The sequence below is a fragment of the Ranitomeya variabilis genome, chromosome 4 (assembly GCF_051348905.1).
Source record: "Ranitomeya variabilis isolate aRanVar5 chromosome 4, aRanVar5.hap1, whole genome shotgun sequence".
Classification (NCBI taxonomy): domain Eukaryota; kingdom Metazoa; phylum Chordata; class Amphibia; order Anura; family Dendrobatidae; genus Ranitomeya; species Ranitomeya variabilis.
Window position 1 is genome coordinate 324,269,509 of NC_135235.1, and position 16,991 is coordinate 324,286,499.

Below are 16,991 nucleotides of genomic sequence, written 5' to 3' on the forward strand. Positions count from 1 at the left end.
ATATGCTCACTGCACCACTAGACGATTTCATTGAAAGATGTAGTTTGTAAAATGGGGGTTATTTATGGGGGTACTGATGTCCGAAAACCTCAGAGACTCTGCCAAAGAGAAGTGGCACCATCAAACCATTCTAGGCAAATGTGCAATCATATATGCAATTCCTTACCTTCTGAACTTTGCACTGTGCCTAAAAGTAGTTTTTGACCACATATGGGGCATTGACATACTTAGAATACATTGTGAAACAAGTTTTGTGGTCCATTTTCTCCAATATTCCCATTTGAAAATTAAAAACTTGGGGCTTAAACAACATTTTAATGGACAAAATGTAACTTAATTTTCAAAGCCAATTTTGTACAATTCTGTGAAAAACCTGGAGCGCCCGCCAGGGCCGTGGGGATACTCGGTACCGAGCCGAATCGTAAAGGGATGTAGTGACAGCAGCAGTGACCCAGTCCATGGCCCTGGGCGCCCAATAAAAGAATCAATGAATTGAAAGGGGAAATAAAGTTTATAGGGGAATTGTTCATGATGCCACCCATGGTGTTCGGCAATGAGATGGTCCTCTGGGGCAGATGGTGATGCAGCAAATTTGGTACAGCTCTCCACAGGTAGAGCTAGGCCCCAGGGTAGGTATCATGTAATTGTGATGTGGATGTTGTAATACAGGGCAGGTGGTGTAGCAAATAATTCAGAGGACACAGCTGGGTGCAGTTTCCATAGCTTTAATCACAGTTCTGAGGATACTGTCTCCAGCCGTGTGCTGTGTCTTCTGGGTCTGTGGCTCAGCCAACCCTGAGATGATTTGGGGTACATTTTTCCAGGACTCCTCTCTTATGTTCCTTTCCTGGCTGTCTCACTGCTCTGGCTTCCACCTCTTTTGCCCTGTACCTTCACACATAGTGTCCCAAGCCAGCAGCCCCAGATCTTGTCGGGTGACATCTCTCTAGTCCCCTGGGTCCTATGTGGCTGCCTTTTCAGCGAATATGAGTGGATGTTGCTGTGGCACGTACAGATACCACAGCCTCCAGATGGCTAGCTGAGCCTTGTAGTTCTCCACTAGTCTTAGGGGCCGATTCCCCAATGCGACCGGGGTCCCTCCACCTGGTGATGGTCAGCGTGGATGCGGGCCCCATGGATGGATTGCTCACTACCCATGCCCCTAGGACCCCTTCTTTTTCCTGGAGCTTCCCACTCTTCTTTCTCTAGCTCCCTCTGACAGGTAGCTCCTTTTTTCACATCTTACTCCATCCAGCTCCTCTCAGCATCTCCTTTACTTTCCCTCCTAATTAGCTCCTCCCCTAACTACTGGCTCCACCCACACCCTCTACCTAGTTGCCCTCTCCAGACTGGGATGAGGCCATTCTCCCATAGGGTACGCCCAGGTGCCCTGATAGGAGTGGTGAGGTGTTGGATGCTGGTATTAGAGTCCTGGGTAGTGCACCCTGCTTACTTAAGAGTGGGAACCACACCTCTGGCTGAGGTGCAATACCTCTGTAGTGACTGGACCCTCAGGGGTGCCACATAAATGTGATTTTAAAATGCTCACAACACCCTGTTAGGGCTAGCGGAATGCACCAAATAATTAGAGAAAAGGAATAAGGTGCGTTCGCAGCCCAGGGTCCACCGTGCAGAGATGGAACCTGCTGCTAAGCAATGACGAACTACATGGTGGTACAATTAGAATACACACACGGGTTAGCTTCACCCTGTGTGAAAGAAGCGAACCCTGTTGCGTCACAGGGCTGCAGTACCGCACGTAACGGAAATAATAATAAAGTAGCATGAGAGTGCATGCAGTGCCGAACTGATGGACGCCACTAACCACCCAGACTTGGGTTTGGAAAGCGCGGTGATAGCGCATGGTGCCGCACTGGCGGTCACAGCAATAGATGCTGTTTGTGTACTAATGTTGGTAAAGTCGGGCGCTAGATTACAATCATCCTCCTTACGTGAGCTTTCAAACACAAGGGAGGGGATGATTAAAGAGTGACTTTCACTCACAAGGCACACACATAAACAAGTGTATACTAGCGCATGGCCGTGCGGCCATGCGAACCTTTTATAGCTGCAGCAACTTCAGGACCTTCCTAGAGGACCAATGAGAACTGCTACAGTAACTGAGCAACTTCAGGACCTTCCTGGAGGACCAATAGGAGCTTCTGCAGTACCTGAGCATGTGACCCCAGACCTCCACTGAGAGGTCTTCCTTTGATCATGCTCAGAATGGGAAAAGCAGGACTTAGTCCCAGAGACGTCTGCTCGCCGCTGATCAGTACAGGCTACAATGGCAGAGCCTGGAAAGGCAGCAGTAACCCTTTGCACAGAACCAGACTGAGCTAAACACTAGGACCGACGTCTCTGCTGAGCAGGCTTCACTGCGGCTGATACAGAATGAGAGACCGCAGCAGACAAGGTTCAAGATTCCCCCTGTGCAGCATTGGGAACTCAACTCCTAACACACCCCTAGAGGAATTCTTCGAGAGATGTACTTTCCATAATAGAGTCACTAGTTGGTTTTCTGCTCTTCTGGAACCTTGGCTGCTCTCTACATGCAATGCAATTAATTACAGACAATTTTGCACTCCAAAAATCAAATAGTGCTCCTTCCCTTCCAAACCCTGCCACGTGCCCAAACAAGTGTTTCTGAGTGCATATGGGATATCCCTGTACTATGTCGATCATCCCTGTAAATGTTGCTCATTCCTTTCCAAGCCCTGCCGTGCGCTCATACTAGAGTTTTCCACTACATACAATGTATTTGTGTACTTAGGAGAAATTGCACAGCAAATTGAATGGTCTATTTTCTCCTTGCAAAAATGAAAAATGTGCAGCTAAAGCAATATTTTTATGGGGAAAAATGCATTTTTCCATTTTCATGGCTCGGCGTTATAAAATTCTGTAAGGCACCTGGGGGTTAAAAGTACTCACTACACCTATATAAATTCTTTGAGGGGTGTAGTATCCAAAATCGGTTCAATTGTGGAGGGTTTTCACTGTGTAGGCAAATTAGGGACTCTTGCAATGCGACAAGGCATCTATTCCAGACAATTTTGCGCTACAAAAGTAAAAAAGTGCTCCTTCCCTTCTGAGCACTGCCACATATGGAGTATCAAAATACTATGGGGGAATTGGACAACAAATTGCATTGTCCATTTTCTCCTGTTACCCTAGTAAAAATGAAAAATATGGGGTTAGAGCAACATTTTTATGGGAAAAAGTAAAATGTTCAATTTTTTCCTTCCACATTGTTTTAATACTTGTGAAGGGTTAATAAACTTCTTTAATGTGATTTTGAGCACCTTGAGAGGTAACATAAATCTCAAGGCGAGGTTAACACACAGAATGAATAATTGAAATGTATAAGAAACAAAGTTGCTAGATAATAATTGCTGCATGTACCAATATGGACTAAGTAAAGGACATCTCGGAAAAACGTAAACAAAGGAAGAGAACAAAAAAGACCGAATACATGCCCAAAAGAATAATAGTATGTTTATTGAAATGGGGATACACTAACTGGTGGGAGAGGGGAAGAAAGATACCAAAAAGAGGGGCACTGTGCCAGGAGATGGAAACATATAACAACAAAATACTTCGGTGACTCATGATACTGAATCAAATAAATAAATACATAAATAAATAAGTACATGACACCAATAGTAGAGAAAATAAATAATAAATAAATAGCCACAGGAAAAAGTGCGGCAAGTGTGTATGTGGAGGTACACTGTAAACATAACAAGGTGCAAGTGCAAGGTTACTTAACCCCTTAGTGACAGAGCCAATTTGGTACTTAATGACCGAGCCAATTTTTACAATTCTGACCACTGTCACTTTAAGAGGTTATAACTCTGGAACGCTTTATCGGATCCCACTGATTCTGAGATTGTTTTTTCGTGACATATTGTACTTCAAGTTAGTGGTAACATTTCTTCAATATTACTTGCGATTATTTATGAAAAAAATGGAAATATGGCGAAAATTTTTAAAATTTTGCAATTTTCAAACTTTGTATTTTTATGCCCTTAAATCAGAGAGATATGTCACAAAAAATAGTTAATAAATAACATTTCCCACATGTCTACTTTACATTAGCACAATTTTGGAAACAATTTTTTTTTTTGTTAGGGAGTTATAAGGGTTAAAAGTTGACCAACAATTTCTCATTTTTACAACACCATTTTTTTTTTAGGGACCACATCTCATTTGAAGTCATTTTGAGGGGTCTATATGATAGAAAATAACCAAGTGTGACACCATTCTAAAAACTGCACCCCTCAAGCTGCTCAAAACCACATTCAAGAAGTTTATTAACCCTTTATGTACTTCACAGGAACTGAAACAATGTGGAAGAAAAAAATGAACATTTAACTTTTTTTTGCAAACATTTTACTTCAGAACCATTTTTTTTAATTTTCACAAGTGTAAAAACAGAAATTTAACCACAAATTTTGTTGTACAATTTCTCCTGAGTACGCCGATACCCCATATGTGGAGGTAAACCACTGTTTGGGCGCACCGCAGAGCTTGGAAGTGAAGGAGCGCTGTTTGACTGTTTCAATGCAGAATTGGCTGGAATTGAGATCGGACGCCATGTCGCGTTTCGGGAGCCCCTAATGTGCCTAAACAGTGGAAACCCCCCACAAGTGATACCATTTTGGAAACTAGACCCCTTAAGGAACTTATCTAGATATGTGGTGAGCACTTTGAACCCCCAAGTGCTTCACAGAAGTTTATAACGTAGAGCCGTGAAAATAAAAAATCGCATTTGTTTTCATAAAAATGATTTTTTCGCCCACAAATTCTTATTTTCACAAGGGTAACAGGAGAAATTAGACCACAAAAGTTGTTGTGCAATTTCTCCTGAGTACGTCAATACCCCATATGTGGGGGTAAACCACTGTTTGGGCGCACCGCAGAGCTTGGAAGTGAAGGAGCACCGTTTGACTTTTTCAATGCAGAATTGGCTGGAATTGAGATCGGATGCCATGTCGCGTTTGGAGAGCCCCTGATGTGCCTAAACAGTGGAAACCCCCCACAAGTGATACCATTTTGGAAACTAGACCCCTTAAGGAACTTATCTAGATATTCGGTGAGCACTTTGAACCCCCAAGTGCTTCACAGAAGTTTATAACGTAAAGCCGTGAAAATAAAAAATCGCATTTTTTCTACAAAAATGATCTTTTTGCCCCCAAATTTTTATTTTCACAAGGGTAACAGGAGAAATTAGACCACAAAAGTTGTTGTGCAATTTCTCCTGAGTACGTCAATACCCCATATGTGGGGGTAAACCACTGTTTGGGCGCACCGCAGAGCTTGGAAGAGAAGGAGTGTCGTTTTACTTTTTCAATGTAGAATTGGCTGGAATTGAGATCGGACGCCATGTCACGTTTGGAGAGCCGCTGATGTGCCTAAACAGTGGAGACCCCCCACAAATGACACCATTTTGGAAACTAGACCCCTTAAGGAACTTATCTAGATGTGTGGTGAGCACTTTAAACCCCCAGGTGCTTCACAGAAGTTTATAACGTAGAGCCGTGAAAATAAAAAAATCGCATTTTTTCTACAAAAATGATCTTTTTGCCTCCAAATTTTTATTTTACCAAGGGTAACAGGAGAAAATGGACACCAGAAGTTGTTGTACAATTTGTCTTGAGTACGCCGACACCCCGTATGTGGGGGTAAACCACTGTTTGGGTGCATGGCTGAGCTCGGAAGCAAAGGAGCGCCATTTGACTTTTCAATGCAAAATTGACTGGAATTGAGATCGGACGCCATGTCGCGTTTGGAGAGCCCCTGATGTGCCTAAACAGTAGAAACCCCCCAAAAGTGACCCCATTTTGGAAACTAGACCCCCCATGGAACTTATCTAGATATGTAGTGAGAACTTTGAATGCCCAAGTGCATCACAGAAGTTTATAATGCAGAGTCGTGAAAATAAAAAATATATTTTTTTTAACAATAAAGATATTTAGCCCCCAAGTTTTTATTTTTACAAGGGTAACAAGAGAAATTGGACCCAAAAAGTTGTTGTCCAATTTGTCCTGAGTATGCTGGTACCCCATATGTGGGGGTAAACCACTGCTTGGGCGCACGGCAGAGCTCGGAAGGGAAGGAGCGCCATTTTGGAATGCAGACTTTGATAGAATTGTCTGCGGGCGTTATGTTGCGTTTGCAGACCCCTAATGTACCTAAACAGTAGAAACTCCCAACAAGTGACCCCATTTTGGAAAATAGACCCCCCAAGGAACTTATCTAGATATGTGGTGAGAACTTTGAATGCCCAAGTGCTTCACAGAAGTTTATAATGCATAGTAGTGAAAATAAAAAATATTTTTTTTTCCCACAAAAAAGATTTTTTTAGCCCCCAAATTTTTATTTTCACAAGGGTAACAAGAGAAATTGGACCCCAAAAGTTGTTGTCCAATTTGTCCTGAGTATGCTGGTACCCCATATGTGGGGGTAAACCACTGCTTGGGCGCACGGCAGAGCTCGGAAGGGAAGGAGCGCCATTTTGGAATGCAGACTTTGATAGAATTGTCTGTGGGTGTTATGTTGCGTTTGCAGAGCCCCTGATGTACCTAAACAGTAGAAACCCCCCACAAGTGACCAAATTTTGGAAACTAGGCCCCCTAAGGAACTTATCTAAATATGTGGTGAGAACTTTGAATGCCCAAGTGCTTCACAGAAGTTTATAATGCATAGTAGTGAAAATAAAAAATATTTTTTTTTCCCACAAAAAAGATTTTTTTAGCCCCCAAATTTTTATTTTCACAAGGGTAACAAGAGAAATTGGACCCCAAAAGTTGTTGTCCAATTTGTCCTGAGTATGCTGGTACCCCATATGTGGGGGTAAACCACTGCTTGGGCGCACGGCAGAGCTCGGAAGGGAAGGAGCGCCATTTTGGAATGCAGACTTTGATAGAATTGTCTGTGGGTGTTATGTTGCGTTTGCAGAGCCCCTGATGTACCTAAACAGTAGAAACCCCCAACAAGTGACCCCATTTTGGAAAACAGACCCCCAAAGGAACTTATCTAGATATGTGGTGAGAACTTTGAAAGCTCAAGTGCTTCACAGAAGTTTATAATGCAGAGTAGTGAAAATAAAAAAATATTTTTTTTTCCAACAAAAAAGATTTTTAGCCCCCAAGTTTTTATTTTCACAAGGGTAACAGGAGAAATTGGACCCCAAAAGTTGTTGTCCAATTTATCCCGAGTACGCTGATGCCCCATATGTGGGGGTAAACCACTGTTTGGGCGCACGGCAGAGCTCAGAAGGGAGGGAGCACCATTTGACTTTTTTAGCGCAAAATTGGCTGTCGTGTTTGGAGACCCCCCTGATGTACCTAAACAGTGGAAACCCCCAAATTATAACTCCAACCCTAACTCCAACACACCCCTAACCCTAATCTTAACCCGATCCATAATCCTAATCACAACCCTAACGATAATCACAACCCTAACCCCAAAACAGCCCTAATCTCAACCCTAACCATAACCCTAATCAAAACCCTAAATCCAACACACCCCTAACCCTAATCCCAAACGTAACCCTAATCCCAACCCTAATCCAAACCCTAATCCCAACTCTAACCCTAACTTTAGCCCCAACCCTAACCCTAACTTTAGCCCCAACCCTAACCATAACTTTAGCCCCGTCGTCACAAAAAAAGTTCAATGTAACCTTTTTTTTGTACGTCGCGTCCGCCATTTCCGCGCATGCGTGGCCGTAACTCTGCCCCCTCCTCCCCAGGACATAGACTGGGCAGCGGATGCGTTGAAAAACTGCATCCGCTGCGCGCGTTGTGCACAATTTTCACAACGTGCGTCGGTACGTCGGGCCGACGCATTGCGACCGCCCCGTACCGACGCAAGTGTGATAGAAGCCTAAGGCTACTTTCACACTAGCATCGTACTCGGCCCATTGCAGTGTGCTGGGCCGACGTACCGACGCTAGCGTTGTAAGCGCCGCACAACGGGTGCAGCGGATGCTGTTTTTTCAACGCATCCGCTGCCCCATTGTGAGGGGAGGCGGGGGCGGAGTTCCGGCCGCGCATGCGCGGTCGGAAATGGCGGACACGTCGCACAAAAAAGTTACATGTAGCTTTTTTTGTGCCGACGGTCCGCCAAAGCACGACGCATCCGTCGCACGACGGATGCGACATGTGGCAATCCGTCGCAATGCGTCGCTAATGCAAGCCAATGGAGAAAAAACGCATCCTGCAAGCACTTTTGCAGGATGCGTTTTTTCTCCGACGCATTGCGACGGAAGCCAAAAAACGCTAGTGTGAAAGTAGCCTAACCCTAACCCTAGCCCTAACCCTAACCCTAAATTTAGCCCCAACCCTAACCCTAGCCCTAACCCTAACTCTAGCCCTAACCCTAACCCTAACCCTAACTCTAGCCCTAACCCTAACCCTAACCCTAACTCTAACCCTAACCCTAACTCTAGCCCTAACCCTAACTCTAACCCTAACCCTAACCCTAACCCTAACTCTAGCCCTAACCCTAACTCTAACCCTAACCCTAACCCTAACTCTAACCCTAACCCTAACCCTAACTCTAACCCTAACCCTAACTCTAACCCCAACCCTAATTTTAGCCCCAACTCGTCTTCTCCTGCCGGCCAGCAGATGGCAGCAGATGGCGGGCGCACTGCGCATGCCCCCGCCATAAGGAAAAAGCCGGCTGGCAGGAGAAGACAGAAGAGGACCCAGGGACCCCGGGTGAGTATGTTAGGGTCCCCGAATCCCCCTATTTCTCTGTCCTCTGATGTGTGATCACATCAGAGGACAGAGAAATACAGATCGCTTTTTTTTTTTTTTTTTTGCGGTCGCCGGTAAACTGTTAATTACCGGCGATCGCAAAACAGGGGCCGGTGCAAACCGACCCCGATCATGTTCTTTGGGGTCTCGGCTACCCCCGGCAGCCGAGACCCCAAAGATCTGCCGGGTGCCGGGCGGCGGGCGTACTGCGCGTGCGCCCGCCATTTTTTCCCGGAAACAAGATGGCGGCGCCCATGGGGACCCACGAGGAGCACCGGGGGAGGTAGGTAAGTATCGGGGGGCTATTGGGGGCCATCGGGGACCCTATTTCTCTGTCCTCCGATGTGCGATCACATCGGAAGACAGAGAAATTAAACGGCACATCGTGTTTTTTTTTTTTGTTGCGACCGCCGGTAAACGGTTAATTACCGGCGATCGCAACTCGGGGGTCGGTAAAAAACCCCCGAATCATGTTCTCTGGGGTCTCGGCTACCCTCGGCAACCGAGACCCCAGAGAAAATCCGACTCTGGGGGGCGCTATTCACTTTTTCCACAGCGCCGTTAATTAACGGCGCTGTGGTTTAAGTACCCTTAGCGGCCGCCGTTAAAAGGCGTATCGGCGGTCGTTAAGGGGTTAAAATAGTAGCAACCGCTAATGAATGCTCTGAGAATAAAGTGCCTACAGTGCTTGCTGTTAATATATTATAACAAGGTTAGAGCCACATGCACAATTACCTGTGGATGGTGTAAAGACCGTCTCCTGGATGCGCCCGACCCGGACGCGCATTTTGGCGTCAGCCTTCGTCAGGGGGTGGCGTCATCCAGAAGAGGGGAAGTACAAAAAGAAGAGAGCACCCAATGAATGATGGGAGCAAGTGTGGGGCGACGCACGTGACCATTGGTTGTTACCATGGTACTATCCGCCGCCAGCCCACATGTGCCCCGACGCTGCGATCAGCTGACGCAGCACCCAGGGACGTGGTATCATTCATATACAGTGCAAACATAGACAGTGCAAATTTATCAAAGTCATGCAGTTTGATAAATCTGTCAGACTTTTAGGTTTATGCAATCTATTACTTGGCTTATTTTGTATCAGAAATATGTGTTACAATTTTGGAGCATTTTTGGTGGATGGTATAGCACATTAGGTCACTTGCTCTTTGAGCCAGTTCACACTTGATGTCATGGAAGCCACGCACATTTGTCAAGCAAGAAGCAGAAAGTGTCTAAAATGGATAATAAATATGATACAAGCCATGAAAGACAGGTTACTTTATCCATCAACTGTCCCATAATATGGTAAATTTAGATGGATAAATCCTCCACAATATATTTTAGTTGATTACAGTATTTTAAAGTATGTGTTATGTTCTTCAATTTCTCAATGCTTATGAGCTTCTAATAATCATTTTATACAATAAAATCAATGGTCCATGTTATTTGTCATGATTTTTCAATTTTTTTTAAATATGCACTGCTCAAAAAAATAAAGGGAACACTTAAACAACACAATATAACTCCAAGTGAATCAAACTTCTGTGAAATCAAACTGTCCACTTAGGAAGCAACACTGTTTGACAATCAGTTTCACATGCTGTTGTGCAAATGGAATAGACAACAGATGGAAATTATTAGCAATTATCAATACACACTCAATAAAGGAGTGGTTCTGCAGGTGGGAACCACAGACCACATCTCAGTACCAATGCTTTCTGGCTGATGTTTTGGTCACTTTTGAATGTTGGTTGTGCTTTCACACTCGTGGTAGCATGAGACGGACTCTACAACCCACACAAGTGGCTCAGGTAGTGCAGCTCATCCAGGATGGCACTTCAATGCGAACTGTGGCAAGAAGTTTTCCTGTGTCTGTCAGCATAGTGTTCAGAGACTGGAGGCGCTAACAGCAGACAGGCCAGTACACCAGGAGACGTGGAGGGGGCTGTAGGAGGGCAACAAAGAGGTGCAAGGAGGAACAGGAGGAGCACTGCCAGAGAACTGTAAAATGACCTCCAGCAAGCTACAAATGTGCATGTGTCTGCACAAACGGTTGGAAGCAGACACCATGAAGATGGTCTGAGTGCCTGACGTCCACAGATGCGGGTTGTACTCACAGCCCAACACCGTGGAGGATGCTTGACATTTGCCACAGAACACCAGGATTGGCAAATTCGTCAATGGCACCCTGTGCTCTTCACAGATGAAGGCAGGTTCACACTGAGCATATGTGACAGACGTGACAAAGTCTGGAGACACTGTGGAGAGCGATCTGCTGCCTGCAACATCATTCAGCATGACCGGTTTGACAGTGGGTCAGTAATGGTATGGGGAGGCATTTCTTTGGAGGGCCGCACAGCCCTCCATGTGCTCGCCAGAGGTAGCCTGACTGCCATTAGGTACCGAGATGAGATCCGCAGACCCTTCGTGAGACCATATACTGGTGCGGTTGGCCCTGGGTTTCTCCCAATGCAGGACAATGCCAGACCTTATGTGGCTGGAGTGTGTCAGCAGTTCCTGCAAGATGAAGGCATTGAAGCTGTGGAATGGCCCACCCATTCCCCAGACCTGAATCCTACTGAACACATCTGCAACATCATGTCTCGCACCATCCACCAAAGTCACGCTGCACTACAGACTGCCCAGGAGTTGGTGGATGCTTAATCCAGGTCTGGGAGGAGATCCCTCAGGAGACTATCCGCCGCCTCATCAGGAGCATGTCTAGGTATTGTAGGGAGGTCATACAGGCACATGGAGGCCACACACACTACTGAGTATCATTTCTTTGTCTTGAGGCACTTCCACTAAAGTTGGATCAGCCTGTAACTTCATTTTCCACCTTGATTTTGAGCATCATTCCAACTCCAGACCTCCGTGGGATATTAGTTGTGATTTACGTTGATAATTTTAGGTTTTATTGTTCTGAACATATTCCACTATGTAATGAATAAAGATTTACAACTAGAATATTTCATTCAGTGACATCTAGGATGTGGGATTTCAGTGTTCCTTTTATTCCTGTAGAATGTAAGCCCACAAGGGCAGGGTCCTCGCCCCTCTGTATCAGTCTTTAATTGTTAGATTGTACAGCACCATGGAATCAATCGTGCTATATAAATAAATAATAATAATTTTTTTGAGCAGTATATATATAAAAAAACACAGACCCTCCTGGTATTTGACTATAACCTGACACCACGTGACTACTGCAGCCAGTGAGTGGCATCAGCAGTCATGTGCCACAGTTGGAGACATCTTTGCTTAGCACTGTGATGCCAGTAAACATGGTATGTGGGCACTTGGCCAAAGTGGTCTTATGCTGGCCACTTCTCAACATGCACCAAGAGGACAGCTGGAGTTTCTGTGCTGATTGGTCTTAAAGCATTTACTATGGTTTTAATTTATTTTCTACAAAAATGGAAAAATGTTCATATAGTAAAAACAACTCTATGCAAACTTAATTAAAAATGGAGATTAGAGAGTTTTTGGAAACTCAATATCAGTAACTTTGCTGAATTTTCTCTCAAAAATTTGATTTGCGGCAAATAATCTTGCCCAAATCTCAATACTAGAAAGCTTGTAAATGCTTAGAAAAAAAACACATATGGAAAGGAGAGAGAGAGAGAACCTCACTGGTCATAAGTGCTTTAACTGTATAGGAGAGGAAAAGAGTGGAACTCCGCTGATCATAAGAGCTAAAACACTGCTAAAGAGAGAAAGGACGTCGCTGACCATAAGGCTGCAGTCACACTAGCAGTATTTGGTCAGTATTTTACATCAGTACTTGTAAGACAAAACCAGGAGTGGGAGATAAATGCAGAAGTGGTGCATACGTTTCTATTATACTTTTCCTCTAATTGTTCCACTCCTGGTTTTGGCTTACACATACTGATGTAAAATACTGACCAAATACTGCTAGTGTGACAGCAGCCTAAGAGATTACACCTTACAGGAGAAAGATAGATGATGATGCTACCCCTAAAGAAATTACACACTGCAGGAAAAAGAGAGAGAATTAGGCTATGTTCACAAATTCAGTATTTGTTGAGCTTTTTTACCTCAATATTTATTAGCCATATCATGGAGGGGATGAAAAATACAGACACGGTGACTTGTTTTGCTTGTATTTTTCCTCTGATTGTTCCACTGCTGATTTTTACTTACAAATACTGATGTAAAATACTGACCAAATTCAGAATATTTGAATGTGGCCTTACCCCGTGACTCTGTAGATGGAAAACCACTCTTCTGTACTGTGCTCCACTAGGAACTGCTGATCTATGTTGGTCCAGATACTGAGCACCACTGTACAAGATATGATAATCTGTAAAATGTTATAGCTTCAGGGCATTATGGGGAATCTCATGTGGCCACACAAACAGACATTAGCCCTCTCTCTGATGCTTCAGCCATCTAGGAAATGGTGCCTGGCAATGAAATTTTTTTTAATCGCAAATCAAATCTCAGTGTTCAAATTTCAGGAAATTAGATCCTAACTCGATCCACTGCGGATTGATCCACTCATCTCTAGTGGAGATCGTTGACATTCTCCTTTGAAGATAGTTCTGAGAAACAAAATTAAAATAACTTGTTCACAAATATCTTTTCTTGAGTTGTTTTAAAGAGATTTTCCACAAGAGAGGTGACAACTAGGGTTGAGCGAAACGGGTCGTTCATTTTCAAAAGTCGCCGACTTTTGGCAAAGTCGGCGTCTCATGAAACCGAGCCGATCCCAGCGTTGCATCGGCCATGCGGTATGCGACTTTCGCGCCAAAGTCGCGTTTCAATGACGCGAAAAGCGCCATTTCTCAGCCAATGAAGGTGAACGCAGAGTGTGGGCAGCGTGATGACATAGATCTCAGTCCCCACCATCTTAGAGAAGGGCATTGCAGTGATTGGCTTGCTTTCTGCGGCGTCACAGGGGCTATAAAGGGGCGTTCCCGCCGACCGCCATCTTACTGCTGCTGATCTGAGCGTAGGGAGAGGTTGCTGCCGCTTCTTCAGAAGCAGGGACAGTGATAGGCAGGGTACATAAAGCTGCAAACCGCTTGTGCTGTAGCGATTTCCACTGTTCAACACCACCTTTTGTTTGCAGGGACAGTGGAAGCTAAATTTTTTTTCCTCAGCGCTGTCGCTCATTGGGCTGCCCTAGAAGGCTCCCTGACCCTGATAGCTGCGTTGCTGTGCCTGTGTGTGTACGACGCTGTGCAAACCAACTGCTTTTTTCAAAGCACAAATCCTCTTGTTCCTTCCTTTCTGCACAGCTATCTTTTTTGTTTGTCCACACTTTTTATTTAATTTGTGCATCAGTCCACTCCTTATTGCTGCCTGCCATACCTGGCTGAGATTACTGCAGGGAGATAGTAATTGTAGGACAGTCCCTGTTTTTTTTTTATTTTTTTGTGGGAGATTAAGATTGGCATTTCTGCTAGAGTGCCATCCTTGTGTGTGCCATCTCTCACTCTGTGAGCCATAGAAAGCCTATTTATTTTTTTGCTTGATTTGGGTTCTAAAATCTACCTGACAAAAAATCACTACATCAATCAGTGGGAGAAAAATATTGGCCTCAGGGCTTGTGTGCCACTCCTGACTCCTGTGTGTGCCATCTCTCACTCAGTGGGCCATAGAAAGCCTATTTATTTTTATTATTTGTTTTCTAAAGTCTCCCTGAAAAAAAAAAAATTCAAACAGTGGGAGATTAATATTGCCCTTTCTGCTTGTGTGCCACTCCTGACTCCTGTGTGTGCCATCTCTCACTCAGTGGGCCATAGAAAGCCTATTTATTTTTTTGCTTGATTTGGGTTCTAAAATCTACCTGACAAAAAATCACTACATCAATCAGTGGGAGAAAAATATTGGCCTCAGGGCTTGTGTGCCACTCCTGACTCCTGTGTGTGCTGTCTCTCACTCAGTGGGCCATAGAAAGCCTATTTATTTTTATTATTTGGTTTCTAAAGTCTCCCTGAAAAAAAAATAAATTCAAACAGTGGGAGATTAATATTGCCCTTTCTGCTTGTGTGCCACTCCTGACTCCTGTGTGTGCCGTCTCTCACTCAGTGGGCCATAGAAAGCCTATTTATTTTTTTGCTTGATTTGGGTTCTAAAATCTACCTGACAAAAAATCACTACATCAATCAGTGGGAGAAAAATATTGGCCTCAGGGCTTGTGTGCCACTCCTGACTCCTGTGTGTGCCATCTCTCACTCAGTGGGCCATAGAAAGCCTATTTATTTTTATTATTTGGTTTCTAAAGTCTCCCTGAAAAAAAAAAAAAATTCAAACAGTGGGAGATTAATATTGCCCTTTCTGCTTGTGTGCCACTCCTGACTCCTGTGTGTGCCATCTCTCACTCAGTGGGCCATAGAAAGCCTATTTATTTTTTTGCTTGATTTGGGTTCTAAAATCTACCTGACAAAAAATCACTACATCAATCAGTGCGAGAAAAATATTGGCCTCAGGGCTTGTGTGCCACTCCTGACTCCTGTGTGTGCCGTCTCTCACTCAGTGGGCCATAGAAAGCCTATTTATTTTTTTGCTTGATTTGGGTTCTAAAATCTACCTGACAAAAAATCACTACATCAATCAGTGGGAGAAAAATATTGGCCTCAGGGCTTGTGTGCCACTCCTGACTCCTGTGTGTGCCGTCTCTCACTCAGTGGGCAATAGAAAGCCTATTTATTTTTTTGCTTGATTTGGGTTCTAAAATCTACCTGACAAAAAATCACTACATCAATCAGTGGGAGAAAAATATTGGCCTCAGGGCTTGTGTGCCACTCCTGACTCCTGTGTGTGCCATCTCTCACTCAGTGGGCCATAGAAAGCCTATTTATTTTTTTGCTTGATTTGGGTTCTAAAATCTACCTGACAAAAAATCACTATATCAATCAGTGGGAGAAAAATATTGGCCTCAGGGCTTGTGTGCCACTCCTGACTCCTGTGTGTGCCGTCTCTCACTCAGTGGGCCATAGAAAGCCTATTTATTTTTATTATTTGGTTTCTAAAGTCTCCCTGAAAAAAAAAAAAAAATTAAAACGGTGGGAGATTAATATTGCCCTTTCTGCTTGTGTGCCACTCCTGACTCCTGTGTGTGCCGTATCTCACTCAGTGGGCCATAGAAAGCCTATTTATTTTTATTATTTGGTTTCTAAAGTCTCCCTGAAAAAGAAAAAAAAAAAAAACAGTGGGAGATTAATATTGACATTTGTGCTTGAGTGACAGTCCTGCGTGTGTGGCATCTCTGTGATTTGGTGCCACAGAAAACAGAGTGTGTAACATTGTGCCTGATTTTCCTTGTGGTCTCACCAACCTGTTAAGGGATATTGAAATCATACTGAAGTTATAGCTCACCGTGTAAGTTGTTTGACAGCAACAAATAAAGTTACTTTGGTTAAGTTTGTAAAACAATGAGGAAGTCTGGTGCAAGAGGTCGTCGTGGCCGTGGGCGTTCATTGTCAGCTGGTAATGATGGTAGTGGTAGTGGAGCATCAGGTGGTCGTGGGGATAAAAATATTCCACCTAAGTCTGGAGCTGTGGAGCCAGTTTCGTCGTCTGGCTACACAAGGCCTCGAACGCTCTCTTTTCTGGGAGTAGGAAAACCGCTTTTAAAGGCGGAGCAGCAACAGCAAGTTTTGGCTTACATTGCAGACTCAGCCTCTAGCTCTTTTGCCTCCTCTTCTGAAACTGGTAAATGTAAAAGCAGCGCGTCGCTTGTGGATGTTCACGGTCAGGGACAAGTCGCTTCCTTGTCCTCTTCAGCAAAAACTACAACAGGAGAGAAGGATGCAGCAGGCGACACAACGGGTTACTCCATGGAGCTCTTTACACATACCGTCCCTGGCTTAGAAAGTGAAACACTTAACAGGCCATGCCCATTACAAGTAGATTCTGACATGGAGTGCAATGATGCACAGCCACAGCCAGAGTACTATGCTGCTCCTTTGACTCAGACCACCACATTGCCCTCTCAGGGTACTGATCCACAATCAGACCCTGATGAGACTATGTTGCCCCGCCACGAACGCTATACCACCGACCGACACAGTGACACAGACGAAGTTGCACACGAGCTCGAAGAGGAGGTAATAGATGACCCAGTTGTTGACCCCGATTGGCAGCCATTGGGGGAACAGGGTGCAGGCGGCAGTAGTTCAGAAGAGGAGGTGGAGGAGGGGCCGCAGCAGGCATCAACATCGCAACAGGTTCCATCTGCCGGGCCCGTATCTGGCC